General features: G+C 41.6%; 2 long non-coding RNA genes across 8 annotated transcripts in view; one reads left to right on the plus strand and one right to left on the minus strand.

Moving 5' to 3' along the window:
- LOC129532899 (uncharacterized) overlaps positions 1-1,893 on the minus strand; it is a 38,493-nt gene extending 36,600 nt beyond the window's left edge. Inside the window, exon 1 of the long non-coding RNA XR_010133567.1 lies at positions 1,706-1,893. This is a non-coding gene — a long non-coding RNA (uncharacterized lncRNA). The remainder of the gene's footprint in view (positions 1-1,705) is intronic.
- A 1,738-nt stretch (positions 1,894-3,631) lies between these two features.
- Positions 3,632-20,691, plus strand: part of LOC109026432 (uncharacterized) — a 253,648-nt gene continuing 236,588 nt past the window's right edge. For 4 of the 7 annotated variants that reach the window (XR_008678822.2, XR_008678815.2, XR_008678820.2 and 1 more), the window contains exon 1: positions 3,633-3,876. This is a non-coding gene — a long non-coding RNA (uncharacterized lncRNA). Of the gene's footprint in view, positions 3,877-20,691 lie in introns of all 7 variants that reach the window. The other 3 variants (XR_008678818.2, XR_008678817.2, XR_010133569.1) reach the window with 1 other exon arrangement.

Consider the following 20,691-nt stretch of genomic DNA (forward strand, 5'->3'; position numbering starts at 1 on the left):
CATAAGCAAATACCTAAACAGACATGTCTGATTTTCTTACAATTATGGTAGTGAATCTTACTTTGAAAAAAAACCATAAATGCGCCACATTTTTCAATGTGCTTTTGGACATTTCTTAATAACTATGTTTTTATAATATTATATATGTTAAGGCACTTACAATTTTAATGTGTAGTTATATGTAAAATCACATTTTATCAAGTAAGCGTTATCAAATAACTCTTTATGATGAAATTAATTTATGAGTTTCTAATAAATACTACAGTATTGTTGGCCAGAAAGCACTAATGAAAATAAATTAAACGTATTGTTTGTTACTTTAAAGACTAGGAATTTCTAATATAAAGAAATGTAAGGAATAGTTCATAATTTAAGAACACAGCCACTTCAAATTGTAAAAAAGAATTATCTATTGTTAAAGCGAACTAAATATGGCCTGGGAAGGACTCTATACTTCTATACTTGAGTCCTTGTAGAGGAACCATAACCTAACTTAATAGTTCAACAAGATTGAAAACCTAATTTAGGAGGATGTACGTGGAACAATCGCCAGTCCAGCAGCCATACTTCAGCCACTCACACACTGCTGAGTGTTCAAACTGTGTTCAAGTAAGGCAAACTTGTAACCAATCCAGTTGTCTGTGTAACTCACTTCCGATTTCTGTACATCTTTTTCCTTTTTTTGTCTACAAATTTTCTTCCACCATGTGGCTGTGCTGGAGTCTCTCTGAATCTGCTGCGATTCTGGGAGCTGATTCACGAATCATTCATTGCTCAAGTAAACTCCTTTAAATTTAATTCAGCTGGCCGGGTGCGGTGGCTCACCCCTGTAATCCAAGCACTTTGGGAGTCTGAGGAGGGCAGATCTCCTGAGGTCAGGAGTTTGAGACCAGCCTGACCAACATGATGAAACTCCATCTCTACTAAAAATACAAAAATTAGCCAGGCGTGGTGGTGCGTGCCTGTAATCCCAGCTACCTGGGAGGCTGAGGCAGGAGAATCGCTTGAATCCGGGAGGTGGAGGTTGCAGTGGGCAGATATTGTGCCACTACACTCCAGCCTGGGCAACAAAAGCAAAACCCGTCTCAAAATACCCAAAAGTTTAATTCTACTGAAGTTTTTCTCTTAACACTGTGTAATTATTTAATCTTTTGATGAAAGGCAAATGATATAAACAAGAACTTGGAATATTTGTGAATAATGTATAAATAAATAGTTTCTGTTTATTCTCTGTATTCTGTTAAAAGTTGTTGCTCTGGTCAGTATATCTGGCCATAAAATTCTTTTAAATCCTGTATAATTTTAAAAGCAAATTTGATGCATGTGCAACTTATTTTATTTTATTTTATTTTGAGGCTGTTTGTTACAGTGGAAATTGCCTTAACAAGTCTCATGCGGCACGTGCGGTGCCCAGAGCATTCTGAAAGTTATGGTTTTGAAAGCAGTCGTTGTGGCGACATTGTCCTAATTAAAGTTCTCGGGCAGTTTTGCCGACATTCAAAACCATCTTCCATTTTTATCCTTTTGTGGTAATATTTATCATTTATAAAAAGGAATTCCAACACCTCTTTTCTATGTATAATCTCCCAACATTCCTGGTCAAAGCAGTTTGCTCCCAAATTACCAGAAGTGGTCTTGTTGCGGCAGCAGAGCTCCGCTGGTGCACTTTTACTCACGGGTTTGTTGAACGTGTAGCTTTACCCACCTTGAGGCAGAACTGCATGTGCCCGTGTTGGCGCTGAAGCATGATGTGTGGTGCACGGATGGAGAAAAGGTGAACATCTCCCCATACCAGACCTCCGAGGTTCATAAATTATTTATCACATACTTCAGTGTGCTGCCACAGTGATCAGGGCCAGTTTCCAATATGGAGACAGGAGCTCTTTAATCACGCTCTTCCCTGCAAAAGAGAAAGATTGGCATTTAACAGAGAGCTGTAAGACAGGACAGGGGTGTGACTGCAGGGAAACCTCCACTTAGAACAGGAGTCGCTGGTCAGTTCTAGACCCAATGGCATGGAGTTATGTAGTAATAGCAGTAACAGTTCCTGAAGATAGTTTCAATCTATCGCCAGCATTCTGTAGGTCTTTATAACAAGCAGGAAATGGATACACATGTCTCTGTTCCATAATTAGAAAAGTATCACCATTTTCCTGGGACAAAAATATGTAAGTTTAAACATTTTTAGTGCCAGGTCAGTAGTCACGATTTACCAACAGCATTTTTTATTTTAAAAATACAGTTAGTGACTACACCATTGGCTAACAAACTGAGACTTAAAGCATTCTCTAGATGCAAATGCTACAAATAAATCAAATTATTAGGTATATTCACTAATATTTACAAACTTAACTTCATATATAAAGCAAGGTAGATCACCAGTGTGGCCATGCAAACAGGGTTTGAGGACTTCAATATTTAAAGCAAGCTAGTCCAACCCACAGCCCAAGGGCCACATGCAGCCCAGGATGGCTTTGAATGAGGCCCAACACAAATTAGCAAATTACTAAACTTACTTAAAATGATGGGATTTTATTTTTTGCCATTTTTTGGTTTGTTTGTTTGGTTTTTATCTCATCAGCTTTGTTAGTGTTAGTGTATTTTATGTGTGGCCCAAGACAATTCTTCCAATGTGGCCCAGGGAAGCCAAAAGATTGGACACTCCTGATTTAAAGGGAAAAAGGGAGGGCAGATGAAGAAAGAGGATAAAAAAAAGAGAGAGAAGGTAGACAAAACAGGCAAGTGGTTAGTCTTTGGAGGCTTTGATTAGCACTTACTGAATCTACATTTTACATGTGAAAGGAGTGGGTAGTGAAACACTGAATTATGCATAGTGCTCAGTGCGTCTGCATTTTTGCATAAGATAAAGTAAACATAGAGGAGGTGCTCAAATATGCATTCCTCTCAAGTGAGCCAAGGGATGCCCTCTAGGCCTGTCTTTGTCAAGGTACCGGTGAAGATAAGCTGTTAGTTTACATTGTCAAGGTGAAATAGAACAGCATTCTGTTTTAGGGTAAAGCTCTTGGGGCCCACGAGGAATTTCCTTGTGAGCAATTTGTGAAGGAGGCCACTGGGGGAGACATGTGGCCTTCTGTCTTTGCAGCTATCTACTTAGGAACAAAATGGAAGGCAGTTTTTGCATGATGCAGTTACTGAGCTTCACTTTTCCCTTTGGCATAGTGAGTTTGGGGTCCTGAGATTTTTATATTCCTTTCACAGCCTCACTATACTTGAATTAAAATACAATCTACATGTTAAAACTGACCACAACATTCTCTCCTGTGTGTCTTCAAAGGATTTAAGGCCCATCCAGATAATCCAAGATGATCTCATTTCAAAGCCTTAATTATATCTTTGATGACTCTTTTTCCAAATAAGGTCTCAATTAGAGGTTCCTGGAATAAGACATGGACTCATCTCCCTGGGGGCCACCATTCAGCCTGATCTGGAAGGAAGGCCATGATTTCAGCTCACTGGGATTTGAGACAAAGAGGCCCCTTTTCTTTCATTTTATCTTTTTCATGTCTCTTCTTGCCATGTACCCACATGATTGAGTGTGGGCTGAGGGTGAATCCAAGAAGGGCTTTGTTTTGTGGTCAGTACATGCTTTGGTCCACAGAGACAACAATACTTTCAATACTCTTTTGTTCTGCCCCAGAGGAGCTCAACACAGAATTGCCTAGAACAAGAAACTGGGCAAGTGTGCTTGGAACATAACCTTGTCTTCTCTTCTTTGGACTCCTGATTGCAACACTCATCTCTGCCTGGATATTCACATGGACTTATACTCTCTGTCTTTTCTTCTGTGTGTCTTCTCTTCTGTATGTCATTGAATGTTGGGCCCACCTGGATAACCCAAGATGATCTCATTCTGAGGTACTTAATTATATCTGCAAATAACATTTTCCTAAATAAGGTCACAGGCATAGTTTTGGGGGACTGGGACATGGATATATCTTTTTGGAGACTATGATTTAACTCACTATAGGCTAAATTCTCAGCCCTAAAAGGGGTCCTACACAAAGTGAGGGCACTCAATGGAAAGAAGGGCTCTGAGATGTGAGATAGGAACATGTGAACAGAACCTTCAACCCACAGATTGCCCTGGACTATCAGGTCCAGGAGAAGAGACTCCTTCCTCTCTCAGGTTGAGACTCCCACGGCCTGGAGATTAGGCAAAGCCTCTGTTCTATCTTTGCATGAAATTAAGTAGTCTTAGTGGTCTATTGCAGGGGTCTCTATCTGTGATTGACCTTTACTTATTTCTTGCTTAATGTACTATCATTCTCTGTTTTTTTCTTGAATAAGGTAGTTTACATATTAAATTCTTCGCTAAAGATACAGCTCTTAAATTAAAAAATACTACTACTACTACCATTTTGCTTTAGTCAGTAAGTTCTGCCTTAATTTTGTCTATTTTATATATTTTGTCTATTTTTTGATATATTAAAGTTTTTTCTTGTTTTTATTAATATGATGATTTAAGGCTCTAGAATTTCTTCTAAGTGCAGATCTACCTGGGTCATACAGATGTTGTCATATGTGGTCAGTTCTTTTACAAATATTCTTCAACGTTTTTCTCTTTGGCCCTTAATGATATAAGAAAACTTCCAAAAACTGTATGTTTTTTAGTGTTTTGGAGGTTTATTGTTTATTTAATTTCACTGCATCTTAATCAAATAATTAAAAATGCTTTTTAGAAATTACTGAAGTTTTGTGGTCTGAAATATAGTCTTTTTTATGATCTGTGGAATAAAAAAAAAAGAGCATTCTATATTTTTAAGGTGCCAAGTTTGTTATCTGTCAATTAGAGAAAACTATGTGATTTACATTTTTACATCATGACTTACTATTGCTCTCTTCAGCAGTCACAGCCTGATAGAGGTGATGTAATTTTGCCTGCTGTGCTCCTGTGTCTGTGTCTTTCCTTATGCATGCTCTACTTTTTTTTTTTTTTTTTTTTTTTGAGACAGAATCTTGCTGTGTCGCCCAGGCTGGAGTGCAGTGGCGCGATCTCGGCTCACTGCGAGCTCTGCCTCCCAGGTTCATGCCATTTTCCTGCCTCAGCCTCCTGAGTAGCTGGGACTACAGGCGCCCGCCACCACGCCTGGCTAATTTTTTTTATTTTTAGTAGAGACGGGCTTTCACCATGTTAGCCAGGATGGTCTTGATCTCCTGATGTCGTGATCCGCCCACCTTGGCCTCCCAAAGTTCTGGGATTACAGGCGTGAGCCACCGCGCCCAGCCTACTTTTTGTTTTAAGAACATTGATGCTCTGTTATTTAATCTCTAGAATTCATAACTGGCATATCTTCATTGTGAATCACACACTTATTTTTTCTTTTCTGCTCCTTTTTCTTACTTCTATGCTTTTTCTGCCCTGTGTTTTAAAGAGAAGAAAATCAGTGATGCCATACAAAACACTCCGTGGTAGTCAGATCACAGCGATGGTTTTAACATTTGTAGTGCCGACATTCTGTTCCCGTTCTTGTCTCTTTCACCGAGTTCTCCTACCATCAGGCAGGTTCCATGCTTGTCACCAGGCCCCTGGCTGCAACTTTTCATAGCCTATCAACATTTGGTTCACTGATGATTGTTGTTTGCTAGATTTTCCAAGCAGTTCCATATAAACAATGTTCCCATATCTTTGAACATTCAAAAATCAGTTTGTATTGCGTTTATACTTGATTGAAATAATAGTTGGTATAAAATTTCTGGGTTTCACTTTCTTGGTGCAAAATTTCACAGGTCTCAGCTCTTTCAGTATTGAATACTGCTACACACTGCCCTTGTGATTACAGATTCAAGCTGGCCATCAGACTTGCAAGACACAGACAGCTTTAATCTGATGCCACATTTACTGGGCTTTAAAGGAGGATACAGGCCGGGAGACACAGCTGGTGTCCTGGGGCACCCACAGCTCCCTTTGCCCTTTCACCTATCCAGGGCCTATGTGGCTGCCACAAACAAGAGTCAGGGTGCTTGCGGGCCACATGGATAATCAGAAGCCACCGCCTTGATTTCCCAACAATTCTTTATGCTATTTCTAGACACAAAGCTACAAGCCACATATTGATTCACAGCCCCTCTGTTCCAAGGGCAATGGAACACAGGTGATGAGGGAGACATTCCACATCTATTTCAAATCTGTAATTTCCAAGTGTGTCTGTTAGCTTCTGTTGATTAGGAAATTATCCCCAAATTTAGTCACTTCAAACAGCAACAGTTTGTTAACCTAAGGATCTGCTGAAGAGTTCCCATGGTCTGGGCTGGCTCCGGCTAATCTCGCCCAGGCTTGCTCACATGACTGCAGTGCCTTAGCAGGATGGCAGAGGGCGACTAGCCCGTCATAGCCTGCCTGTGGTCTGGTGGTTGGCCATTTGCCTCTGGCTCAGCGTGGCGATTGTTTCATTATTTTGCATTCTTTTGTTGTTGTTGTTTTTTGTTGTTTTTTTTTTTGTTTTTTTTTTTTTTGTGTTTTTTTTGAGACAGGGTCTCACTCTGTCACCCAGACTGGAGTGCAGTGACGTGATCTCAGCTTACAGCAACCTCTGCCTCTGAGGCTCAAGCAACTCTCCCGCCTCTGCCTCCCAGGCAGCTGGGATTACAGGCGAGCGCCACCACCGCCCAGCTAATTTTTGTATTTTTAGTAGAGATGGGTTTTCACCATGTTGGCCTGGGTGGTCTCAAACTCCTGACCTCAAATGATCCAGCCACCTCGCCCTCCCAAAGTGCTGGGATTACAGGCGTGAGCCACTGCGCCTGCCTGTTGTTAATAGTGGTAAAATATTTGGTGCAGCTTCTCAGTGGACACATTTTACAGTTTCGGATGCACTTTCTGGATCGGACATGCATTTTCTGCTGGTGTAACTCTGCTTATTTTGCATTATTTTAAGGCACTTATAATTAATTCTGATTCCTCATTTTGGACTATGTTTTGTTTCTCCTGAACCGTCTCTTTCCTGTAGGTAGAGGGAAGCATTTCATGGAGGGCCAGGTCCCTGGCTAGGACAAGGAAGAGCCTCACAGTCATATTTGGTATCCAGTGGCCATTGCTCTGCCCCAGCCTGCCATCTGGCTGTGGTGGGTTTGGTGGCCCACGTCTAACTCTACCTCTGTTTTTAGACTGTGACCCAGGACCGGGGGAAATTAGTAGCCAGCCCGTGCCTCCAGTGCCACTGTGGCAAGCCCTCTAGGACGGGCCCCTCACATTGGGCTTTACGGTGTCTGCGGCCTCAGTGTCAGCACTCTGCTCCTCCCCACAAGCAGCCCTGCTCAGTTTGCCCTGGGCTGGCAGGCTTTTTCTCTGTGTTGAGGTTTGGCATTTCACCTCACTCCTGTTTTCATTAAAAGTAGACTTTTCCTTTCTATTTCAAGTTCTGTGGATGATTTTGGGAGAATGTTTTCTTTATATCATCTGCAAATACGCTTCCTCATTTCCCACCTCGACTTTCCATCTACCACTTTCAATCTTTTCTTTTTTTGGAAGGAGGGTGGGGTATTGTCAGAGTTGTATTTTCCAAGAGCCCTTTCAATTTCTCCATTTTTGCCCTTTATCACTGTGTGTGTGTGTGTGTGTGTGAGAGAGAGAGAGATATACAGCATACATATAGAAAGACGTGCAAAATGTAAATGTATATTTAACAAGTGGTTATAAAGCCATATAATATGCAACAACCACACAGGTAAAGAAATAAAGTCTTACCAAAACCTAGCAGTCTCCCAGGTGTTCCTCTCCAGTCACCACACTCTTCCTCATGCCCCTACCCCAGTAGCCCCAGGAGTCAAACACTTTTCTGCCTTTAGTGTCATCATGTCTTAGCTGTGTTTATAATTTTACCACCTATATATGCATTACGAAAGAGCTGCTTCTCTTTGCTATCTTTTTCTTGCTGTAGGTCTTGTATCTTCAAAGATACTTAGAAATAGGGTTCCGAATATAACTTTTTCTGTTTCTGCACTCTCTCTCTTGTGTTTCCTTTAATCTGTCAGACTGATTTTGTTCCACTCACATGAAAACTCTGTCCCCAGTGCCTCCTGATCCTTGGCTCTGCATTCATGACTAAGCGTGATGCACTGGGAGATGACTGGGAGTCCGTAGGGAGTGGGCGTATTGGCCAGTGGTCCTTGGCTCTGCATTTGTGACTAAGCGTGATGCACTGGGAGATGACTGGGAGTCCGTAGGGAGTGGGCGTATTGGCCAGTGGTCCCCTTAACAGAGCGGGCCTTTGTTGTTGGGCATCACCTGACCCCAGTGTCTAAAGGAGAATTTCCTCCTTGGAGATAACGTCTGACCGCAGCCTTCTGGGAGCCACGGGAACGGTCTTGTGTGCCTGCAATTAGAACACATGTAATCACTTTATTTCTGAATTTAAGCCTCACCCAGCCCCCATGGTTGCTTATTTGCTGACTCCTAGCTATGAAACTTTCTGAGATTCTCTGAGTGAATCACATTTATTTTCTTCTTAGGTTGTAGCTTTCTTTATTGCACTAAATCAATGCCTACTAGTCTGTTAAATGTCAAAGAAATATTAAACTTTTTATCTTCTAATATTACTTCTCCCATTCTTTTGTCCTAGTGGGCTTAAGGATGTTTTAATTTATTTTGCTGTCCTCTTAGTTGATTTTCTTTCTTCTTTTTTTTTTTTTTTGAGACAGAGTCTTGCTCTGTCCCCCAGGCTGGAGTGCAATGGTGCGATCTCAGCTCACTGCAACCTCCACCTCCTGGGTTCAAGTGATTCTCCCGCCTCAGCCTCCTGAGCAGCTGGGATTACAGGCACCCGCCACCATGCCTGGCTAATTTTTGTATTTTTAGTAGAGACGGGGTTTCACCATCTTGGCCAGCCTGGTCTCGAACTCCTGACCTCAGGTGATCTGTCTGCCTCGGCCTCCCAAAGTGTTGAGATTACAGGCGTGAGCCACCACGCCTGGCCTTAGTTGATTTTCTTAAGGCAGAGCAGATAACATTTGTGCTTACACTACCACATTTAACCAACATTTCAATCAGGGATAGTTTAAATAAAACTTTATATAAGAGTTTCCCATTTCCTCCATTCTCTTTCTAGAAGTTTTTTTTCTTTTCTTTTTTTTAGTATTGTTATTACTTGTAACTGTCTGTGTGAGTGCAGAGATATAATATTAAAATTTATCAAATTTCAGGGTAGTGATATTAATCATTTATTTTAGTAGCAAAATTAAATGTTAACATTCAACTGTAAGGTTGGAAGATTTAACTAATGCCTTTTCCCCCATTGAATTAATACAGAACAAAAATTTATATTTCTGATACAGACAGGAGACGGGGAAATACTGGGTAGAAGATTATGGTGCCCTGACAAAGGCTCTGCCTTCAAGCCTGGAAGCCCACGGCCCTAAGTGGCAACAGGCATTCCTGTTTTCCTGCCCAAAAGTTGCCTTTTCACCTGCCATGCCCCACTATCCTGTACCCATATAAACCCCAATCCCCAGGCTCCAGAAGCAGGCGAGGAAGTAACAAACAGAAGAGTAGAAGAATAGCAGAATGGTGTGGCAGAGAGAAGAGAAGGAACATCTGAACATCGAGAGGAGTTCAGCTAGGGATGGTTGGAGAGGAGATCGGCTGCTGGATGGCCAAACTCCAGGGGAAGATCATCTTCCCACTCCATCCACCTTCCAGCTCCCCATCCATCCCACTGAAAGCCACCTCCACCACTCAATAAAACCCCCGCATTCATCCTTCAAGTCTGTGTACAATCTGATTCTTCCTGGATGCTGGACAAGGACCTGGGTACTGAGAGGGCACTGAGCTGGTTAATACTTAAGCCATCTGCAAACAGCAAAGCTAAAAGAGTGCACTGTAACACACGTCCACTTGGGCTTTGGGAGCTGCAGGCACCCACCCTTAGATGCTACCATGGGGCCAGAGCCCAAAACACACTCAGCCTGGCTCCTGCACCTGCCTGTGTGCCCCCCTCCCATAAGGGGTTTGAGTGTGCAGTGGCAGAACATACGAGCCACACCCCTGTCGCATGTCCTGTGAGGGGGGTCAGGGAACTCTACCGTTTCATTTCCACTGGTTGATATGAGATTTTGCAAATGATACACTGTAGATGAGATACTCTCAAAGAAAAAACAAAAGGCTACAAAGTTGTAGTGTTCAATTACCTTATTCATGAATACTTTTTTCCTAACCTAATTAACTCAATATCTTGGCATCACTAGGACTTTGAGCTTTACCCAATACGGGTTTCTTTCTTCCCGAAGCGTGTGTTTTACTGCCCCATTTTATTGCTTTCAATTAATGAAATCTGATTCTAAAACCAAGAGTTCCTGAGGTGTTAGCCACCAGCACTATCCTGCCTGCTGTCACCTTCATTCTATCTGTTCCACCTATCTTTTGGGGACATCTCGAGTTGAGGTTATTAACCTTATATCATGTTCCCTTCTCCCACCATTTGTACTCATTTTGTTTAGTGTGGGTAATTCAAATGTAAATTGTTTTGGTCACAAACCCCAACTGCTTGCTCACAGAATAGCCTGCAATCTGCCTTTTGCAATGATCACTCCTTCCTGGAGGGTACGTTGGCATCATTGAGTCTGATGGCACCTGCTTCTGCCATGTTAGAACACTGCCTGCAGCCCTAGGATCTGGACTTCAGTCAGACCAGCAACAGATTCGCTTTTTTCTCTTCTTTGTTTGCCTATTTCTCTGTCTTCTAATTGTTTTAAAGGTGAAGGAGAGTAGTAGTACAGAAATAATAATAACACAAAATTAAAATTAAATTAAAATGTAAAAAATAAGTACAGAATTAATTTTTCTCTGGCTTGATTTTAAAATGTTAGTTCCAAGTGCTTTAGGTTGGAGATGTTTCCGACCCGAGCATGGCTTCCCCCACGTAAGCATCCCTTCACACATTCTTTGAAATCAGCTGCTCTGATCCTAAATGTAGGCCTCACATCTCACCAGCTGTATAATCTTGGGAAAGTAGGAAACTCACTTTACTTCTTTATCTCTGGGACAGGGATCCTATCTCCAAGAGTTGTTGAAAGGATTAAATGATACAGTGCACTTAATGTTCCTGGTAGATAAGAAGTGCTCTATAAGTAGTGACCATTTTTATCATCTGTGTAGATGTTAAAGTTTGCCAGGATATTCTAGGATTATATACTCTGCAATTCCGTGCTGCTTTCATACGTTTGCTCTGATAAAACTTCCCTAGGACACTGAGAAAAGATTTTTCAGGGCTGACTAAGCCCTGCTTAAATATTTTCCAGCTGTTCTGGTTCTTAAGAAGAAAAAAAAATAGATTTGTAAAAGAGAATTAACTCATTTATTCTTGCTCTTTATTCTCTGTGTCTGAGGGGAGACCCTACCAACCTCCCATCTATGACTCCCAGTAATCACAGGATACATCATTGTCTGGGAAGAGAGGGAGAGGGCCACAGGCTTGGCAAAGTCCGAACTTCCAGGCTTCCTGCTTTCCAATATCCCCGGGCTTCTGGCCTTGTACACGGTTAACGTGTTTCAGCTAGTGCTGAGTTTTGCATTCTGCCCCTTCAACCAGATCACTTCCGCTGAAAGTTTGCATCTCCCAATATCAGCGTTGGGGAAGCCAAGTGAAATCTATCAATCACTGTTCAGAATGTAAAGAAATTGAAGATCCTCTTTCCCCAGATGGATTATTATATCATCATAGCATTTGGAGAAGCCAAGATCAACAAAAAAGCAGTTAGCAGGTATGCATGTGTGTGTGCAATTTGAACATTACACATAGTAATTTTTCAGAAAAGATTCTCATCTCTGAAAAACTTTTCCTCCCTCAAGACGACAAGAAGTATAGCTCATTTCATTTTAGGATATAATCTGTCTTTGGGCTTCAGCATTTTAAAATTAGACATATCTTTGATAGAATATTCTTTCAATTGTTAATTTCTCCAAGAAAGTTCAGCTCTTTGGAATCAGATTGAGATTTTTTGTTAAATCCTTATATTTGTCTTCAGTGCATTCATGTTTTAAAACAATACACTGAAAATTTGAAAATGTTTTTACTTCAAATAACATTGTCTTTTTCTAAAATGAGAAGTTGCAGTGTTCCATGTTCTGATTTGATATTTTTCCTGATTTCTGTTAGTAGTCTTGGATGTTTTCTGTACTTGTATTTGGAGTATGCACACTTGTCTGAGACAGTTCTATTTCTCACAGTCTTCACTGTGCCACATATTTGCCTCCCTGTCATCTTCAAAAGAGTGGGCTAAGGCCGGGCGCGGTGGCTCACACCTGTAATGCTGACACTTTGGGAGGCCGAGGCGGGTGGATCACAAGGTCAGGAGATGGAGACCATCCTGGCTAACAAGGCGAAACGCTGTCTTTACTAAAAATACAAAAAATTAGCCGGGCGTGGTGGTGCACATCTGTAGTCCCAGCTACCCGGGAGGCTGAGGCAGGAGAATCACTTGAACCCAGGAGGCGAAGGTTGCAGTGAGCCGAGATCGCGCCACTGCACTCCAGCCTGGGTAACAGAGCGGGAGACTCCATCAAAAAAAAAAAAAAAAAAAAAAAGAGTGGGCTAGAACTTGGCTACACTGCGAGATTTATTGTCTTTGAACTGCCACTTATTCTGAGCTGCTCACTTCCATTAATCAGCCTGACTTACTGACTCTGGAATTGTGTGCTCATATCAGATAGGTTGTGGCTAAAGTCCATCCATTACATTTCTAGGCCCTCACTTCTCTGTACAACCCCAGTTCAGACATGCTGGCAAATATGTGGGGAGCGCTCAGCCCTGAGGAGTTCTATAAGGGAAAGTTCCACATGGGCTTGCATTATATACCCAATAATTCAGAGCAAATTTGTGAAAGCTTCATATGTCATTTACAATTTGTAGGCACTGCAGAACCGTAGATTCTAAAAAGAGAAGGCTATGCCTTCTGATGATAGTCTTAAATCATGGAAAGCTAAAACAATAAACACCTCAAATTCAGTGTATCTTTGCCTTGGAAAAAGGGTTAGACTTCATGGTTGCAATTCACCTCACTCGCCTGTGGTTCATTGATTCTGACATCTAATTAAATTGATCAGCCACAGTGATCACAAGGCGATTGCCAAACACTACTGGCAAAGTAAACTTAGCTCATACTTGTAATTTACTTTAAGGTTTCTATCCAGAATTGGGAACAAATAAGAAATTGGTTTTGACTAGGAAATTGTACACAATTCTAATCATAATTTGGACTGGAATAATAACCACTGTGCATTTGCTTGTTTCTGACTTTGTTAGTCTTCATAATATTCCTTTCAGGAGGTTGGCTATATTTATAGTTAACTGAATTTTGCCAATGTTTTCTTTCCACAAAGCTTGTTGTTGTATTTAATTGTCTTTAAGAAAAGAAACGAAAAGTATCTGTCAACTTTCAAGAAATAAAATGCTTCTGTTAAAAATCAGTATTTATTAAAGCAAATGTCATTTGAAAATTCAAGCAATATATAATTTGCAAACATTTGATTAAAATAGTTTCAGTAATATATTTTTAGCTTGAGTGGGTCAAGATAATAAATCAATATTTTCTCTCAAATTCTGATAATGTGTAAAAAAGTTCTTTGAAACAATAATAAAACTTAAGAAAAAGCAGTCAGTAAAGCTACTGATGATTCTTTATTTCCTTTTAGGATATAATCAGTCTTTTGACTTCAGCATTTTAAAATTAAAAATACCTTTGATAGAATATTCCTTTCACTGTTAATTTCTCCAAGAAAGTTCTGCTCTTAGGAATTAGATTAACTAATGATATTTTTTGTTAAATCCTTATATTTGTCTTCAGTACATCCTAGTAGACTTGTTTAGATAGCAGACCCAAGAGTTAAATTCAAATAATTAGCAGGAATGGAAAATAGAGGATTCTAATTTTTCTTAAGAAAATGCTTTCTTATCATTGGCAAAAGAATGAGTTTATTCACAGACATTTTTATTCCATTATTCTGTGAGTAAAGAAAGGAAGAGGAGGCATGTTGAGGTTTTCTTTTCCTAATGATGTTACATTAATTATTGTAGCCAAGATACGCTTTTGAATACGATACAAAAACATACCTACAATAATGATCATAAAAATATTGCTTTTTCCATCGCTCAAAATTGCCTTTATTTGACAAGATGATCTTCTATGCATCTCATCCGACTGTCTGTATTTCCCTTCTGCTTTGGTGGAGTGGGGTCTTGGTTACAAGAGAGAGAGACAGAGAGAGAGAGAGAAAGCGCCAAGGCGTAAGCAGAGGCTTTGCGGGTAGAGCAGATAAAAATTCCCAGACAAATTTCATGGGTGAAAAGTGGCCAATATATTTCTTTTATAGCTGAATGTCATTTTTATTTTGTGGATTTTTCCATCAAGTAGTGAAAACTCACATATTAATAATATTCAGAGTCTCCTCTGGCCATTTAAGTACCCTCTTTGTCCAGAGTCAAGTCAGATTCTTGGCGGCCCTCCTGGCGCCACGTGTGTGAGGTGGAGGGGAGGTTTCTCACCCTTGGCGATCGTCTCCTCCGCGCAGGGGCGTCTGTGGGGGTGTCCGCCATTTTGTTTGGCCTCAGCTGCCAGTTCCCAGAGGAACCCTCTCTTCTGGCCACACGCCCGCTTCGTGGTCACAGGCCTCCGTCAGCGGCTTCTCCATCCCGCTCTGGCAAGCTGAAGTACGTGACGACTTCCCTGGCCCTCTAGGGTTCTCAGGCCGTCAGGTACGGGTCTCTGTGAATCTGGCACCTGACAGCTGAGACAAACGAAAAAGACGCTCCGCTCGCTGATTCCTGGGCCGCGCGGGGTCACGGGGCGCTGCCGCTTTCCTGGAATCTCCTCAGGATTCAGGCACACCCTGTGCTCTCCGATTCACTACACCCGTCTGGGGTTTCTACACACGACCTGAAGGCATCTCCGCCCTTTGGCGGCAGATAGAGGAATAGAAACGACTGAGGAGACATGAAGCAGGGAGGAAAAGCTGGATGAGAGGAAGCACAGGGAGTGGAAGGCAACGTCCAGGAGACACGGCTCCTGGTGCCCTTTCGTCTCGGTGGGCTCTCTGTGGCGAACCGTTGTCTGCTTGAGAGGAAAAGGGAAGTCATATTTGGTGCCATCCTCTGGACTCCAAATGTTTTTGTGCCTGGCCATAATTATATATATATATATGCGCATATATATATATATATCTTTTGGTTTTGGAGACAGAATCTCACTCTGCGCCCAGGCTGGAGTGAAGTGGCGCGATCTCGGCTCACTGCAAGCTCCGCCTTCCGGCTTCCCGCCATTCTCCTGCCTCAGCCTCGCCAGTAGCTGGGACTACAGGCGCCGCCACCACGCTTGACTGTCAAATTAGCTATTTTTAAGGTAATTGATTCTGCAAGGCAAGTCAGAATGTATAAAGCTCAGATGAACTTCTCTATGTTATACACTGTTTCTGTACTATTCAGTCTTGACTCCACTCTTCCTGCCCGCCCTCAATCTAGTTCCAATCCAGGTGCCCCGTTTTCGGTTCCTAAACCACACCATGTCATCTCTAGCATCAAGCATTTTTGTCTACAGCATTTTTCCTTCCTGCCTACAACCCATACTTTATATAGTTAACTTCTATTCCTCATTTTTATCTTCATTTCGAGTAATAGACTTGGGAAAATCTTCCATAAATTCATAAGTTTAAGTGAAGAAACCCTTATGTGTGTATCCACAGTATCCCATAGCGCTTGGTACTGTGTTACCATAACACATATCATTGCCTTGTCATTGTCTGTTTACCACCAGACTAAGTCCAAGAGGCTTCTTTTTTGTTTTGTTTTGTTTTGTGTTTGTTTGTTTCAGATGGAGTCTTACACTGTCGCCTGGGCTGGAGGGCAATAGCGTGACCTTGGCTCACTGCAACCTCCACCTCCTGGGTTCACGCGATTCTCCTACCTCAGCCTCCCGAGTAGCTGGGATTACAGGTGCACATTACCACGCCCGGCTAATTTTTTGTATTTTTAGTAGCGATGGGATTTCACTATGTTGGCCAGACTGGTCTCAAACTCCTGACCTTGTGATCCGCCCACCTCAGCCTCCTAAAGTGCTGGGATTACAGGTGTGAGCCACCGCGCCCAGCCCCAAGAGGCTTCTTGTAGGTCTTGTCTGTTGTTCTATTCTAGTGCCTTGCACAGTGCTTGAAATATGGAAGAATCTGTAAAAAATCATATGAGTACAGTTGGCTCTCTGGATCCGTGGGCTCCACATCCTTGGATTCAACCAACTGTAGATTGAAAATATTCAAAAATTAAAAAAAAATCGCATCTGTACTGAGCAGGTACAGACTTTTTTCTTGTCATTATTCCTTAAACGAAACCGTATAACAACTATTCACATAGAATTTACATTGTATTAGGTATTCTAAGTAATCTAGAGATGATTAAAGAAAAAGCGAGGATGTGTGTAGCTTATATGAAATAGTGTGCCCTGTTATATCAGGGACTTGAGCATCTGTAGATTTTGGTGTCTTTGGGGGTCCTAGAGCCACTCCCCTGTGGATACGGAGGGATGAGTGTATGGAGGTGGTAAATGACTTGCTCCAGGTCACATTAGTGAGTGAAAGAGCAAGGGATGTGCCCTCGGCCATTCAGTTCTAGAATCTGTGCATTTAACCCCGATGCATATAGCCAGACACAGAGCTGTCATTCCAAAACACTGAGAATTAGTAACAAGGGCTCTTTAAACTATTGGATCTAAACTAATTTCAACCAGATTAAATCTATTTCATTACTTTTTACAAATGTTGTTTCCTGGGTGGGGCCTTTTGGAATGATGAAGTTAATTATGAAATAAAAATGGAAAAATGTATTTCATCCAAAATACATTTTCTGCAGATTTAAATGTCTGTGTATATTACATATACACGCATCTGTATCTATGCATGTCTTTACATAGATATACCCATAAATGTATATGTTATATACAGCGTATTAGGGATAGTTCTCCAGAGACAGAACACACGCACATATATACACACACACACATATACACACACACCCACACCCTGGCGCGCACACACACATCCACACACACATATATGTGCACACATACACACACACACACACACACCCCGCCAAGCACCTCGTAACAATGTTTCAGTTAACAGAAGACCACATAGACAATGGTGGTACCATGACATGAGATTCTAGTGGAGCTGGAAAATTCCTATTGCCTGGTGATGCTGTGGCCAGAATAAAGTCATAGTGCAGCGCATTACTCACATGTTTGTGTTGATGCTGGTGTAAACAAATCGTGCTGCCGGTCATATAAAAGTACAGCACAGCCCAGGCACGGTGGTTCATGCCAGTAATCCCAGCCCTTTGGGAGGCCGAGGTTAGTGGATCACCTGAGGTCAGGAGTTTGAGACTAGCCTGGCCAACATAATGAAACCCTGTCTCTACTAAAAATACAAAAATTAGCCGGGCATGGTGGTGCGTGCCTATAGTCCCAGCTACTCTGGAGGCTGCAGCAGGAGAATTGCTTGAACCCAGGAGGCGGAGGTTGCAGTGAGCCAAGATCGCGCCATTGTACTCCAGCTTGGGCAATAGAGCTAGACTCCATGTGAAAAAAAAAAAGTATAGCACATGTAATTATGTACAGTACATATTTGACAATAATAATAAATGACTGTTACCTGTTTATGTGTTTACTATATCGTATGTTTTATCATTATGGTAGAGTGTATTTCTACTTACAAAAACAGTGAACTGTAAAGCAGCCTCAGGTACCTCCTTAAGGAGCTCTTCCAGAAGGCATTGCTATCACAGGAGATGACAGCTTCATGTGTGTTTGGCCCCTGAAGCCCTTCCCGTGGGACAAGATGGAGGTGGAAGACATGATGCTGACCCCGTGTAGGCCTAGGCTAATGTGTGTTTGTGTATTAGTTTAAAAAACTAAAAATTAATAAACATAGAGGAAAACTTATAGAGATATAAAGAAAATATTTTTCTGCAGCTGTACAATATGCCTATGTTTCAAGCTAAGTGTTATTATAAAATAGTCAAAAGGTTAAAACAGTCAAAAGGTTAAAATTAAAAGTTTATGCAGTGAAAATGTTACATCAGCCAACTTTAATTTATTATTGAAGGAAGAGCGTTTCTTTTTTAATGATGTAGTGTAGCCTCTAAGTAGTTTTCATGAAGTTTGAAGTTGTTACCCAGACCTTCATAGGCGCTCACTACTCACTCACTGACTTACCCAGAGTAGCTTCCAGTCCTGCAAGCTCTATTCATGTGAAGTGAACTACACAGGTATACCAGTTTTTATATTTTATACCATAATTTTACCGTCCCTTTTCTGTGTTTGGGTACACAAATACCATTGTGTTTCCGTTGCCTGCAGTATTCAGCACAGTAACCTCCTGTACAAGTTTGCAGCCTAGAACAATAGGCTCTACTGTCTAGTCCAGGTGTGTAGGAGGCTGTGCCAACTAGATGTGTGTAAATGCACTCTAGAATGTTCACACAAAGGCAAAATTGCCTAACAATGCATTTCTCAGAATGTATCCCCCCTTGTTAAGTGACACATGACTCCATGTATGTATACAAAGAGAGACATAGAGAGAGAGCGAGCGTGCACACACAAGAATGACAGGGAGAGAGAGATTTATTATAGGATTATTATGGGAATTGGCTCCCATAATTCTAAAGACTGAGAAGTCCCATGATCAAAAGCCGGTGGTATAATTAGGTCTGAGTCCAAAGGCCCACAAATTAGGACCACCACACTAGCTGGCTGTGGTGTCAGTATCTGTCATCCCACCGATTTGGGGGGCTGAAGTGGGAGGATCACTTGAGCCAGGAGTTTGAGACCAGCCTGAGCAGCATAGAGAGACCCTAGCTCTAAAACAGAAAAAAGAAAATCAGGAGCACCAGTGCTCCAGGGCAGGAGAAGATGGATGTCCTAGGTCAAACAGAGAGAAAATTCTCCCTTTCTCTGTGTTTTTGCTCTATTTGGGCCCTCAGTGGATTGGATGGGAGTGCCCAGCTGCTTAGTGAAGGTGATTTCCTTTACTCGGTATACTAAGTCAAATGCTAGTCTTTTCTGGGAACACATTCACAGACACACGCAAAAAGTATGATTTCCCAGTTATCTAGGCATCCTTTAGCCCAGTCAAGTGGGCACGTAAAGCTAAACATCATATACATGTATGTATGAATATATACATGTTCCTTACCCTGCATTTCTCTTTCCCTGTCACTCTTATAATTTGTGTATTTATTTGGGGAAAGAATAGTTATCAAGAGTTTCTAGAGGAAGCCAACTGTCTACATAAGCTTCAGAGTTACTAATGCCTAACTCTATCCAATCTAAGTTAAATTTAAGAATGAATGTTGAGTACATCTGGTTTGTATATGGTGTTTTGGCAGAGCTCAATTTAATTCATTTCAAAAAGCATCTAGTGAGCACATACCAAATAATGGCCTCATTTCAGGCTTTGGGCTGTATAAATAACATACATCCCAATGTGGGGAAACCAGACAATAAACACAATAATTTACAGAGAATTTAAAGGAGGATGAGTGTCATGAGAAGAAAATAGTAAAAGGTAAGGAGGAGAGGAACTACATCGTTTGGGATTGCAATTTTAAACAGAGTCAAAACTTGAAATAATTTTAGAATGTTGCAAATATATCTAAAATACGTAGGACATCTTGCATGGTCACATAAGTCTAGAATTAGAAAAATAGCTAGAGAATAAACTGAAAATTCAAAATTAATATATTAGAAAAATTTTGGAACTTCTATATTATAGCAAGGTAATTAAAATATTTTCATAAATGTACCTTTATTTTGTTATCAGGAATTAGGCAAAGGCTGTTGAAATATTCGCAAATACAGCCCAGCTCTAGAAATGAGGAAGTGGTGCTCTACGGATATGCAGGAGGGAGTGCTGAAAGAACAGCTCATGAGGTAGTGCAGGCAGAGGCAGGTTGATGGCAGCAGTGACTCCAATTTGCTCTCACTCTGTGTCTCCATTCACTTTGGTAGTGCAGGCAGAGGCAGGTTGATGGCAGCAGTGACTCCAATTTGCTCTCACTCTCTGCCTCCATTCACTTTGGTAGTGTCCTCTTACACAGACGCTGGGATTGGAAACCAGATTGCTTTGACAAACGGGACATTAGCAAATATGAGATGTGCAGCAACTTGAGAAGTGCTCATGTGCTGAGGCATGTTTATTGATACACTTAGAGACCCGAGACCACTATGCAAATATGCTCCCACCAGCCCTCTGGAGGATGAGATGATTGCCTCCAACAACTGAGCCAAGCATGGTTTTATTTTTGTTTTTGTTTCCGTTTTTGTTTTCAGATGGAGTCTCGCTTTTTTGCCCAGGCTGGAGTGCAGTGGTGTGATCGCAGCTCACTGCAACCTCTGCTTCCCAGGTTCAAGCAATTCTTCTGTCTCAGCCTCCTGAGTAGCTGGGACTACAGGAGCGTGCCACCATGCCCGGCTAATTTTTGTATTTTTAGTAGAGATGGGGTTTCACCATGTTGGTCAGGCTGGTCTCGAACTCCTGACCTCAGGTGATCCACTCACTTCGTCCTCCCAAAGTGCTGGGATTACAAGCGTGAGCCACTGCGCCCAACCCTGAGCCAACCATGGTTTAACCACCAGTGATCTGAGTGGCCAGGTGGTCTCTGATGATCCACAAGCTGACCAAGGTTATCACAGATG

This window comes from Gorilla gorilla, chromosome 3 (assembly GCF_029281585.2).
Source record: "Gorilla gorilla gorilla isolate KB3781 chromosome 3, NHGRI_mGorGor1-v2.1_pri, whole genome shotgun sequence".
Taxonomy (NCBI): Eukaryota; Metazoa; Chordata; class Mammalia; order Primates; family Hominidae; genus Gorilla; species Gorilla gorilla.